We start from the raw sequence: 13,875 nt of genomic DNA, 5'->3' as shown, positions 1-13,875 counted from the left end.
TAGATGAACTATTCAAACATTTTAAGAAGTATGTGAAAAAAGCAAATTGAGGCTTTCCATATTTTCAAAACTTTTAATTAAACTTGTCATAGTATAAGAAAAAAATACATGGCCGGGCGTGGTGGCTCAAGCCTGTAATCCCAGCACTTTGGGAGGCTGAGGCAGGTGGATCACGAGGTCAAGAGATTGAGACCATCCTGGTCAACATGGTGAAACCCTGTCTCTACTGAAAATACAAAAAAATTGGCTGGGCATGGTGGCGCGTGCCTGTAATCCCAGCTACTCAGGAGGCTGAGGCAGGAGAATTCCCCGAACCCAGGAGGTAGAGGTTGCGGTGAGCCGAGATCATGCCATTGCACTCCAGCCTGGGTAACAAGAGCAAAACTCCATCTCAAAAAAAAAAAAAAAAAAAAGAAAAAAAGAAAAAAACACATAATACCTTTCATTTGTACAACAAAATTTTGTAGGCTGTACGAATTTAGAGATGGATTCAGGCCTCCCTGTGGACAAGGATGGCACATGGTGGAGATAGTCACTGCGGAAGCCTTTACTCACTGTGTTCATATTATCAGACCCCACAACCAGCTTTCCATTCACCTGGTGAATATATAATAGCACTTTTTAAACTATAATGTGGTCAAACATAGTGGCTCATGCCTGTAATTGTAGCTCTGTGGGTGGCTAAGGTGGAAGGATTGCCTGAGGCTGGGAGTTTAAGACCAGCCTGGGCAACATAGTGAGATCAAGTATCTACAAAAAGTAAAAACAAAAACAAACAAACAAACAAACAAAAAAAAACTTAGTTGAGTGTGGTTGCACATGCCTGTAGTCCTAACTACTCAGGAAGATGAGGCAGGAGGATTCCTTGAGCCCAGGGGTTCAAGGCTGCCATGCTAGGTAACAGAGGAAGACCCTGTTTCTAAATAATACATACATACATACATACATTGCAAATTCTTCCTCAGATTTTATTTTTAATTTTTTTAATTTTAAGCTTTTTTTTTTATGTATGTGGCTTTTTAAAAATCTATCTATCTATCTATCTATCTATCTATCTATCTATCTATCTATCTATCTATATATAATTGCACTTTAGGTTCTGGGGTACATGTGCAGAACATGCAGGACTGTTGTATAGGTACCTACATGGCAATGTGGTTTGCTGCCTCCATTCCCCTATCATCTATATCTGGCATTTCTCCCCATGTTGTTAGCGACCGTCGACCTGGGACGGCACATCTGCCGGGGGTCTCTCGACCTGCAAGAGGGTCCCAATACCTGGAAGAGAGAGTGCGCTTGGAGAAATAATAAAGACAGAGAGAAAGCGAGGCGTCTGGAGGGCTGATAGGCTGTGCCCAAACAGCAAATTTTATTTTTCAAAGGCCAGGAATAAATACACTTTCTTGGCTCTGGTTTACGTCATCACAAGAGGAAATGCAAATGTATACCTTACATGGCCTATACAATAGAGAAGTCAGATACACAATCAGTGGTTGTAAAAAGTAACAGAATTTCCTGTGATCACAAAGCTTGTTTACATCCAGACATTATTCCTCCTGGCTGCAGGTATCTCTGGTTTGATCTTGTTTTAGAACTGAGATGTGAAAAGGTTTTCTGGTTTTGCTCATCAGAGTATCTTTTAACTGGATTCTCCTTTGTCTACTCCTGACTCAACTTAACTCAACTTCCCCATTCAGGAGTCTCTGAGTCAGAAATCAAAGCCATCCCTTATGGTGGCATTTGCTTTGCAAATATCCCGACAGTTAAACCATTATCTAGGGTACAAGGCAGTCAGGTAAGTAAAGAAAAGGTTAAAACTTATTCTTAAAGAGAGAGTCATAAAAAAGTTAAAAGCAGGAACCGGTTGCTGGCAGGGGGTCACTCGGTCTAGCAGCACCGCATAGTTTTAGGCCCAAACGATATTGTGGTTGATATTAGAAACTGATCATCCATCTTTAAGTTCCTTTTTTCTTCCTGATAGCTCGACTGTCTCCAGTAGGAAACTGTGTTTGGGATCAAACTCACCGTATAGTGAGACTCACGCCTTTTGGGGGTCTCACATGGGAATGTTCCCCACACCACATTATCCCTCCCCAACTCCCTACCACCTGCTGTCCCTCTCCTAGTCCCTCTCAACAGACCCCAGTGTGTGATGCTCCCCTCCCTGTGTCCATGTGTTCTCATTGTTCAACACCCAGCTATGAGTGAAAACATGCATTTTTCGATTTTCTGTTCTTGTGTCAGTTTGCTAGGAATGATGGTTTCCAGATTCAACCATGTCCCTACAAAGTACACAAATTCATCATTATATATGGCTGCATAGTATTCTATGATGTATAGGTGCCACATTTTCCTTGTCCAGTCTATCATCGATGGGCATTTGGGTTGGTTCCATGTCTTTGCTATTGTAAACAGTGCCCCAATGAACATATGTGTGCATGTGTCCTTATAATAGAAAGATTTATAATCCTTTGGATATATACCCAGTAACAGGATTGCTGGCTCAAATGGAATTTGTTTCTAGGTCCTTGAGGAATTGCCACACCATCTTCCACAATGGTTGAACTAATTTACACTCCCACCAACAGTGCAAAAGGGTTTCTATTTCTTCACATCCTTTCCAGCATCTGTTGTCTCCAGATTTTTTAATAATCACCATTCTAACTGGCATGAGATGGTATCTGAATGTGGTTTTGATTTGCATTTCTCTAATGACCAGTGATGATGAGCATTTTTTCATATGTTGGCCTCATAAATGTCTTCTTTTGAAAAGTGTCCGTTAATATCCTTCTCCCACTTTTGAATGGGTTTGTTTGTTTTTTTTTTCTTCTTATAAATCTGTTTTAGTTCTTTGCAAATTCTGGATATTGGCCCTTTGTCAGATGAGTAGATTGCAAAAATTTTTTCCCATTTTGTTGGTTGCCAGTTCACTCTAATGATTCTTTTGCTGTACAGAAGCTCTGTAGTTTAATTAGATCCCATTTGTCTATTTTGGCTTTTGTTGCCAATGCTTTTGGTGTTTTAGTCATGAAGTCCTTGCCTGTGCCTATGTCCTGAATGGTTTTACCTAGGTTTTCTTCTAGGGTTTTTATGGTGTTAGGTCTTATGTTTAAGTCTTCAATCCATCTGGAGTTAATTTTAGTGTAAGGTGTCAGGAAGGGGTCCAGTTTCTGCTTTCTGCACATGGCTAGCCAGTTTTCCCAACACCATTTATTAAACAGGGACTCATTTTTCCCATTGCTTGTTTTTGTCAGGTTTGTCAAAGATCAGATGGTTGTAGACGTGTGGCATTGCCTCCAGGCCTCCATTCTGCAGTGCTCTACACGTTCAGAGAAACTTCTCTAGTAACAAACTATAGAAATGATCCCTGAAAATAAAGTCTTTCTTCCTCAGATTTTAAAGTGCTTTTGCCCTAACTGACATTAGTTTATAAAACATGCCAATGTTCTTATAAAAGAGTAGTAATTTTTCTTCTTCAGATTTTTCAAACTTTAAACAGAAAAGTGATGAGAGTTCCTTGAAATTTCACAGCAAATTACTGGCAAAGGCAGAAGAGGAAAAACCCCCCAAAACACACACAAATTCCTTTCCACCAGATCACATTGCCTACCAACTCTTAATAGCATCATTGAAATTCCTTCCAATCTGAACTCAATTCTATACATATGGAGAGCCTTAAAAAATCAAGACACATTTCTTAGTAAATTTTAAAACTTCCTCAATGCAAGGAATTATAAAGCTAAATATTTCAGCTCATTTTTCATTCAGGGAGTAATAAAAGTAGAAGGATGACAAACTTACATAATCAAGCCATTGACTAAAAAATAAGACTTTTCTTGCCTTTCAGGTTCAACAGAGACATTGCATGTGCCCTTTCGGTCACCCTTCGGCACCTAGGTAAGCAAGAGTTTAGTGCAAATAAGTATCTTTCTTTCTGATTAAAATCGTGTTTATTTTACATTTCAAGCTGCAGCATAATACGCTGGCTGTATTTACAACAATAATCCTTTGAGGGATTCTGGCTTAATTTTTTTTTTTTTTTTTTTTTAGCTTTGGAAAGGTCTTCAAGAGCAGTTAAATACTTATTCCTCATTTGCATGAGGAAGAACTATCACTTCAGAGGAAATGTATGCTTTCATTCACTAATCCATCCATTCATGTATTGGTGGAGTGCCTACCATGTGTTCTAGGCACTGGGGAATACAGCTGCAAGTGAAAATTGTGTACACACACAAGCCTCACACCCTAGGGTTAAAACTTCAGCTGCTCCTACCTAAGCGGATTTCTGGCTCTGGGTTCCCCTCCCACAACAACGTGAGAGATGTCTCTCTCTCTCTCTCTCTCTCTCTCTCTCTCTCTCTCTCTCTTTCTCTCTCTCTCTCTCTCCCCCCTTTGCCCCCTCCCCCCTCTCCCTTTCTCTTGTCTAATAAATCGCTCTTCCACAAAACTCTTTGGGTCCACAATATTTATTCCAACAGCAAACTCACCGCGCCTCTGGGGCCGCTTTCACCATTCTTCAGGGTTAGAGAGGCCAAGAACCTATTAGAGCTGGGCACACCACCCCCCCATTACAATAACACTGCATGAAATTATTAAGGGGGTGAGTGCAGTCTGAAATGAGAGTTTCCAAGACTGTTGTGAGCACTCCAAGATAAAGTGGAGGAATGCCCAGAGCATGAGACGTGGTAGTGCTGGGGCTACACTGACACACTGACACCCAAAGTTCATAGCTTACATTAAGTTTCACTCTTGGTATTGTACATTCCATGGATTTTTGACAAATGTGCTAATAACATTTTAAGATAATTTAAAATAAATTAATGTAATAACTTTTTATGATGGTAAAAACACTTAAAATGAGATCTGCTCTCTTAAATTTGTAAGTACACAATACAATATTGTTAAGAATAGGGCTCAGTGGCTCATGTCTGTAATCCCAGCACTTTAGGAGGCCAGGGTGGGTGGATCACTTAAGGTCAGGAGTTCGAGACCAGCCTGGGTAACATGGCAAAATCTACTAAAAATACAAAAATTAGCCAGGCAGGGTGGCAGGTATCTGTAATCCCAGCAACTTCGGAGGCTGAGGCGGGACAATTGCTTGAACCCATGGGGTGGAGGTTGCTGTGAGCTGTGTGCCACTGCACTCCAGCCTGGGCAACAGAGCAAGACTCTGACTCTAAATAAATAAATAAATAGATAGATAGATAGATAGATAAATAAATGAATGAGAATAGGTACTACGTTGAAAAGCAGATCTCTAAAAATTATTATTATTATTCTTGTTGCAAACTTATACCTGTTGAACAACTTTCTACATCCTCCTCCACCAGCCTCTAGAAGCACCATTCTATGTTTCTATGAGTGTGACTATAATTTTTTTAAAAAATATCATAAGTATTAGTGAGAATATGGAGAAATTGGAAACCTTGTGTACTGTTGGGAGTGTAAAACAAAATCACTGCTGTGGAGAACAGTATGGGAGTTCCTAAAAAGTTAGAAAGAAAACTACCATATGATCCAGCAACCCCACTTGTGAGCACATACAAAATAAAGCACAATTAGTATGTTGAAGAGATATCTGCACTCTCATGTTCATTGCAGAATTATTCACGATAGCCAGGACATGGAAATTATTTAAATGTTAATTATTGGATGAATAAAGAAAATAACTTGTTTTACTGTGCTTCATTTTAGTACTTCACGGATACTGCTTTTATTTTTATTTTTATTTTGCAAATCTGTGGCAACCCTGAATCAAGCAAGTCTATGAGCATCATATTCCAAAGGCATGTACACACTTTTATTTTTTTTTTTTTTGAGACAGCGTCTCAATCTATCATCCAGGCTGGAGTGCAATAGCATGATCTCGGCTCACTGTAACCCCCAACTCCTGGATTCAAACGATTCTCCCACCTCAGCCTCCCAAGAAGCTGAGACTACAAGCATGTGCCATGCCTGGCTAATTTTTGCATTTTTAAAATAGAGATGGGGTTTCACCATATTGGCCAGGCTGGTCTCCAAATCCTGACCTCAGATGATCCACCTGCCTCAGCCTCCCAAAGTGCCAGGATTACAGGCATGAACCACCGCGACTGGCCTCACTTCTTGAATCTGTGTCACATATATGTATTTCTTATAATATTTCAAACTTTTTTATCATTATTATTTCCATTATAGTGATCTGTGATCAGTGATCTTTGATGTTACAATTGTAATTGTTTTGGAGTGCCACAAGTCTCACCCATATAAGATGGCAAACTCAGATGATAAATACTGTATGTTTTCTGACTGTTTCAACAATAGGCTGTTCCCTCATCTCTCTCCCTCTTCTTGGGCCTCCCTATTCTCTGAGACACAACAAGACTGAAATTAGGTCAATTCATAACCCTACAATGTCCTCTAAGTATTCAAGTGAAAGGAAGAGTCACACATCTCTCACTTTAAATCAAAAGCTACAAATGATTAAGCTTAGTGAGGAAAGTGTAAGAGTAGTCAATATAGGCCAGGCACTTGGCATTTTGTGCCAAACAGCTAGCCAAGTTGTAAATGCAAGGAAAAGTCCTTGAAAAAAGTTAAAAGTGCAACTCCAGTAATCACAGGAGTGATAAGAAAGCAAAACAGACTTAATGCTAATTGAACAAAGTCTTAGTGGTCTGGATAGATCAAATCAGATATACAATTTCCTTAAGCCAAAGCTTAATCCCTGCATGCCCTAAGTCTTTTCAACTCTATGAAGGATAAGAGAGGCAAAGAAGCTGCATAGGGGAACTTTAAAGCTAGCGGGGGTTGGTTCACGAAGGTTACAGAAAGAAACCTTCTCCACAAAAATGCAAGGTGAAGCAGCAAGTGCTGACGTAGAAGCTGCAGTAAGTTATTTGGATAACAGCATATCTCTTTACAGCATGGTTTACAGAATATTTTGAGCTTACCATTGAGACCTACTGCTCAGGGAAAAAAAAGATTATTTTAGAAATATTGATAGTACACCTCATTGGCAATGCACCTGTTCCCCCAAGAGTTCTAGGATTTTTAGAATGGTAAGTAAGATTGGCTTCAACTTAAAGGCAACTAAGATCACTGATGAAGGTGATTACACAAAACAGCCTTCTAATGGAAGAAGATGCTATCTAGGACTGTTGTAGACAGAGAGAAGAGGTCAATGCCTGACTTCAAAGGACAGGCTGACTCTCTTGTTAGGGGCTAATTGTCTTTAAGTTGAAACCAATCTTACTTACCATTCTAAAAATCCTAGGGCCCTTAAGAATTATGCTAAATCTACTCTGCCTATGCTCTGTTAAGTGGAACAACAAAACCTAGATAACAGCATATCCCTTTACAGCATGGTTTACAGGATATTTTGAGCTTACTGTTGAGACCTACTGCTCAGGGTAAAAAAAAAAAAAAAAAAAAAAAAAAATTTATTTTAGAAACATTGATAGTATACCTCATTGACAATGCACCTGTTCCCCCAAGAGTTCTAAGGAAGATGTACAAGGAGATTAACATTGTTTCCATTCCTACTAACACAGCATCTATTCTGCAGCCCATGGATCAAGGAATAATTCTGATTTTTAAGAAATATATTCCATAAGGCTGTAGCTGCCATAGATAGTGATTCCTCTGATGGATCTGGGCAAAGTAAATTTAAAACATTCTGGAAAGAATTCATCATTCTGATACCACTAGAGTGTAAAGAGGGAGAGGATCAGGAAAAATAACTAATGGGTACTAGACTTAAAACCTGTGATGAAATATCTGTACAACGTATCCCCATGACACAAGTTTACCTATATAACAAACCTACACAGTATCTCTGAACTTAAAAGTTTTTTTTTTTTTTAAAAGAACATTTGTGATTCATGGGAGAAGGTCAAAATATCAACATTAACAGGAGTTTGGGGAAAGCTGATTCCAACCATCTTGAATGTCTTTTAGGGATGAAGATTTCAGTGGAAGAAATACTTGCAGATGTAGTTAAAATAGCAAAAGAACTAGAAGTGGAAGTAGAGCCTGAAGCTGTGATTGAATTGCTGCAATCTCATAGTAAAACTTGAATGGATGAGGAGTTGCTTCTTATGGATGAGCAAAGAAAATGGTTTCTTGAAATGGAATCTACTCCTGGCAAAGAGGTTATGAACACTGAAATGGCAACAAAGGATTTAGAATATTACATTAACTTAGTTGAGAAAGCAGTGACAGAGTTTGAGAGAATTGACTCCAAACTTCATTGTTGTCTGATTTTAAGAAATTGTCACAGCCAACCCAACCTTCAGTGGCCATCATCCCGATCAGTAAGCGGCTGTCAACATCAAGGCATGCGTCTCCACTAGCACGAAGATTACAAGTCACTGAAGACTCAGATGACCTTTACCATTTTTTATCAAGAAAACATTTTAAAATTAATGTATGTACTTTTTTTAGACATAATGCTATTGCCTACTTAAAAGACTACAGTGTAGGGTAAACAACTTTTAAATGCACTGAGAAACCAAAACATTTGTGTGACTTGCTTTATTGTGATATTTGTTTTACTGTGGTGGTCTGGAATCAGCAACAGCTTTGAGGTATGCCTGTGTGTGTGTGTGTGTGTGTGTGTGTGTGTGTGTGTGTGTGTGTGTATGTCTGTGTGTGTGTGCAATGGATATAATAGATTCATATATATGTAATGGATGTCTTAGTTCAAGCTGCTATAAGAAATCAACGTGGACTGAGTGGCTTTAATAACAAACACTTATTTCTCATTATTATTGAGGCTGGGAAGTCTAAGATCAAGGTGCTGGAAGATCCAGTGTTTACTGAGGCCCCACTTTCTAGTTGTAGATGGCCATATTCTTGTTGCAGCCTTGCACAGTGGAGAGCAGAGAGAGGGAGAGGAAGCTTTCTGGTCTCTTCTTATAAGGGTGCTAATCCCAAATTATGAGGGCTCCACCCTCATGACCTAACTACCTCCCAAAGGCCCTACCTTCTAATACCATCACATTGGGGCTCGACATATGAATTTTGCATAGGGATGCAGATATAAAAATTCAGTCCATAACAATGTAATATTATTCATCCTTTAAAAAAGGAAGAAAATCAAACCATATACTATAACATGGATGAATCTTGAGGACATATCCTAAGTGAAATAAGCTAGCCACAGAAGGATACAGTATGATTCCATTTGAATGAGATATCTAAAACAGTAACTTTTCCATAGTAGTGCCTGTATTAGTCCATTTTCACGCTGCTGATACACAACCGAGACTGGAAAGAATACATACCCGAGACTGGGATGAAAAAGAGGTTTAACTGGACTCACAGTTCCACGTGGCTGGGGAGACCTCAGAATCATGTCAGGAGGTAAAAGTCACTTATTACGTGGTGGCAGCAAGAGAAAATGAGGACGAAGCAAAAGCAGAAACCCATCAGATATCATAAGACTTAGTTTGCTATCATGAGAATAGCACAAGAAAGACTGGCCTTCACGATTCAATTACCTCCCCTTGGGTCCCTCCCACAACACATGGGAATTCTGGGAGATACAATTCAACTTGAGATTTGGGTGAGGACCAAATCATATCAGTGGCATTGTTTTAAATTCCCAACAGTGCACAGAGATTCCAATTTCTCCACATTCTCACCAATACCTATTATAAATTTTTTAAAAAGTATAGTCAAACTCATAGAAACAGAGAATAATTTAAAATAATTTATAAAGTATTAAAGATAATTTAAGATAGTTTAAAAAATGATCGTATTCATCACATATAACCACATGGACTACTCTGGGTAAAAATTCTCAACTGGAGTTGACAATTTCACAAACTGAAGTAGCAGCCTCCAGCCTCTGAAGGCAATGCTCTTCCCATGACACCGTATAGACAGCAGACAGCTCAGAGCTCAGTCCCCAATGAGCCCATGTATGTCTCCAGTTGAGGTAAGTGCTGCTGGTGAAGCCATGATCAGGAATACAAGCTGCATTATAGAACATGGGAGCTGGTGAAATGTGTAAATTAAATGTTTTACATAGTAAAAGAAAAATGTAAAGCACATAACTAAAAGATGAACTACAGATATAAACATAGACATGTTTTAACTGCGCAAAGTACAGTTATAACAATATCTACATTTATAACACACCTACTATCTGCTAAGAAATGGACATATCTTATCACTGATTATTACCAACCACTTGCATAGCTGGGGATAATGTTCTATGCACACAGAGATAGGTTCACAGAGATTTGGAACTGAACAGTGGCCGTTGCAGAGTCTTAACCAAATTGTCATCTGACAGTAGCACCCATGTTTTTTTCCTTTGCACTTTGATACCTTACCAAAAAAAACCCACAAATAAGTAGCTTTATGTTTACTATACACAAAAATATTCCTGGGAAAAATGAGTATTGTGCATCTCAAGAATATAATGATACTTAAAAGAAAATGGATAAGAGTAATTCAGAAGTCTGCAGCATTAAAAGCATTCTGTTCTTTCTGCAGAATATTGAAAAAGCTCAAAAGAAGCTCCAGAAACAGTGGCAAGCAAGAGGAGATGTTCAAATACTTTCTCAACTCGGTAAGATTGTGGATATTTGAACAGGTCCCTTCTGAGATGAAATGTTACTATGTTGTGGCCCAAGCAGCAAGTGTCCTTTTTATGTATTTTTCAACAATTAGCACAATTCTGTCCTATACATAGAGATACAAACACAGATAAAATTTAGCAAATTACCAAAATCTAAATTGGATGAGTCAAGTTTCCGTCACCAACTTATATCACATTCTATTGCTATTTCAGCAGTAATGTTAGGAATGTATATTAGCTACATGCCTAAATGTTGGCTTGCATCTATAATTTAAATATATATCATACTAAATAGTGTAATTGTGCAAAAGTGATTGGTGTTTTCCCCCTTCCTGAAACCCAAAGAGGCTTATTTCATTCTCCAATATGCAGGTGTAACACTGGAAAATGCCTTGAAAATTCCAGCCATGCATTTGCCTGAGAAAATTAAGTTATAAAAATATACTTTCTCTTTCACCTGAGTGGGTGGATAGATTTAAGTAGAAATGAATCATTTTCAGCTGATGCGTTTATGCACTGAAATGTTGAAAATATTTCAACATGAACAGTCCTAAATAGTGAGGCTAATTTAAATTTTTCCCCAAAATCTTTGCCATACTTATTGTTTTGCATTGAACCTTCACTTGTACACATGAACATTAGATTAAGTTCATTTCAGTACATTTGGAACTTGTCTTTTCGAAGAATTGCTTGCTGCAAAGTCAAGAAATCTCAAATATCTTCTTAAACTCTTAAGTGCAATGAATTCATGGCAATAAAAGACTTTTAAAGAACCTAGATGGGAGATCATAAACATACACATACACCTCCCCTACCTACCTACACTGTCAGGCAAACATGGAGTATTATGCAGCATCTGCATGCAGCATCTACATGTGGTATCTGAAGTTGAACTTGAACTTCATTGTGTTCACTACTACAAAATGGCCTCAGTAATAGCTTGAGTTATTTACAGAAAGCCTATTTCAGTTCCCCTGAAGCCAAGTTAAACAGTTCTGGAATGTGGTACTTATAAAAGGAAATTAAAAGACTTATTTATTTCATATTGTTGACCAAAAAGAAAAGATATAAATGGCATTAATTGCCCATCTTTCTAGTCTCATTCCTCTGCTCTGAAGTAGCAGTGTCTCATTCTCTGAACAGTCTTACTCTGCATAGATGTTGGTAGTCAAAGAAGTGATGTGAATGCTCTCTCTTGTAGACTGACATGGTGATTGCTAATCCCCTATTTCCTGTTCCTGGCTTAGGCTCTTTGGGGTGTTGAGAAGGAGGCATTTAGGTTTCAAAGCTTTACGGTAGATTACTAGAAGTAGCCACACATTATTTGTAGCTCTTCTCATTTCTCCACCATTTAAATCTGGGATGCCTCATGACCTGCTTTGAACAAGAGAATGCAAAAGAATGCAGGTTCTAATAACCCCAAACTTTCCCCTTTGTTCCTGCAGTGCTAGAAGTGTTAGCTGCTTCCTGCAGTTACTATCTCTGGGTTAACTTGGTAATTATTTTTTACTTTTTCTTTGACACAAAATGTGTGTAATCAATTTATTATGTTAAACTTGCTGTGCTAAAATAACTGGTGGAGTTCTGTTTTCCTAAGTGGACTCTAAAATGAAAATTACCATTCTCAGAAGGAAGAAATACATACTGAGGGGCAAAATTAATAGTGCCTGAGGGCTGGTTGATGACATTTCCCTGGACTTGGATTGATGGGAAGCTTCCAGAAGCAAGAAGGATGATGCTGGATAAACCATCACATAGGCAGACCACAGTGCAGCAAGGTGTGTCTTGATGAAGCGGGAGGGAAGGGAAGGAGATTCGGCCCTATGAACTAGCTGCAGTACTTATGTCCATCATCCAGGCAGAGGTCACATGTAAGAGAACACCACACAAATCTCTCTGTTTTTGTTGTTGCTTTTTGTTTGTTACTTTCATTTTTACTTCAATAGCTTTCAGCATACAGATAGATTTGGGTTACATGTATGGATTATATACTGGTAAGTTCTGAGATTTTAGTGCACCCATCACCTGAGTAGTGCACATTGCACCTAATGTTTAGTTTTCTATCCCTGGCCCCCTCTCAGCTCTCCCTCCTTAGTCTCTGGAGTCCATTATATCACTGTCTGCACAAGCCTCTCTGTTGCAGGGATTCTTGCCAACATGAAGCATGACCCTGCCTGCTCCCTGCCATGTACCTCCTACAGATAACTGGTCCAGGAAGAGCTCATCTTATTTAAAGGTAAACAAAAGTCCAAAGGGAATGTGACATAAATTATATGCAGATGCATACTATGTCCTAGATGAAGAAGGAATAACAAAAGAACATTAATCTATCTGACATTAGCAAATAAGCATAGAATGGAACAGGAAAACTAAGCAGGAGATGAAGGAACCTGAAGCAGAAAATATTTCTGCAGAGCAGATGAAAACTATAACTAAATACTTTTAAATTAGTGATCATATAATAAAAATTGCATTTTTATAATAATATAAAAAGGCAAAGAAAGTAACACAAGTTCAAGGAGAAGAGACAATATGAGTTGGCATTGTCAGAAATTAAGTGGAGGGAAAATAAATGAAAACAAAATTGGAAGCAGCACTCCAGAGATTAGATACTGCTTCAAATACAGAGAATAGAAGATGAGACTGTAGAAGGGGAGCAAAATGAGATGGAAATTAACAAGGAGATAAAAGAATCAGATAAAAATGATAGATTTCATGTGCCTAAAAAAAATGGGGAAAGGCCAGGCATGGTGGCTCATGCCTGTAATCCCAGCACTTTGAAGGCCGAGGTAGGCAAATTACTTGAGTTCAGGAGTTCATGACCGGCCTGCAACATAGTGAAACCCCATCTCTATTAAAAATACAAAAATTAGCCAAGTGTGGTGATGCTTACCTGTAGTCCCAGCTACTCAAGGCAGCAAAATTGCTTGAATCAGGGAGACTGAGGTTGCAGTAAGCCAAGATCACATCACTATACTCCAGCCATCCTAGGTGACAGAGCAAGACTCCGTCTCAAAAAAAAAAAGGGGGGGAAAGAAATCAAAGATATAATTCAAGAAAACTTTAAACCCTTTTTTAAAAAGTCAAAAAAATCTACAGATTTAAGAGTTATACAATATCCCCCGTAAAACTAAAATGAGATTATCAACAAAGACACATATCCTACTGGAGTCACTTGACCTAAAAAGAAAAAAAAATTTTTTTTTTAAATTTTCTGGCAAAAAGTACCAGTCACCTTTAAGCAAAAAAACTTAGTTTTAACTTCTTCACAGCTTCTCTGGAACAGTTGCACTTTGGGATTCCTTGTT

General features: G+C 38.5%; 1 pseudogene; it reads right to left on the bottom strand.

Annotated features, from left to right (window-relative positions):
- Positions 1 to 3,266: 3,266 nt before the first annotated feature.
- LOC120361876 (small nucleolar RNA U3) lies at positions 3,267 to 3,383 on the bottom strand (annotated as a pseudogene).
- Between the last annotated feature and the right edge of the window lie 10,492 nt (positions 3,384 to 13,875).

Source organism: Saimiri boliviensis, chromosome 1, assembly GCF_048565385.1.
Source record: "Saimiri boliviensis isolate mSaiBol1 chromosome 1, mSaiBol1.pri, whole genome shotgun sequence".
Lineage (NCBI taxonomy): Eukaryota > Metazoa > Chordata > Mammalia > Primates > Cebidae > Saimiri > Saimiri boliviensis.
The sequence above is the reverse complement of the archived record's forward strand: the minus strand, read 5'-3'. Positions and strand labels throughout refer to the sequence as shown.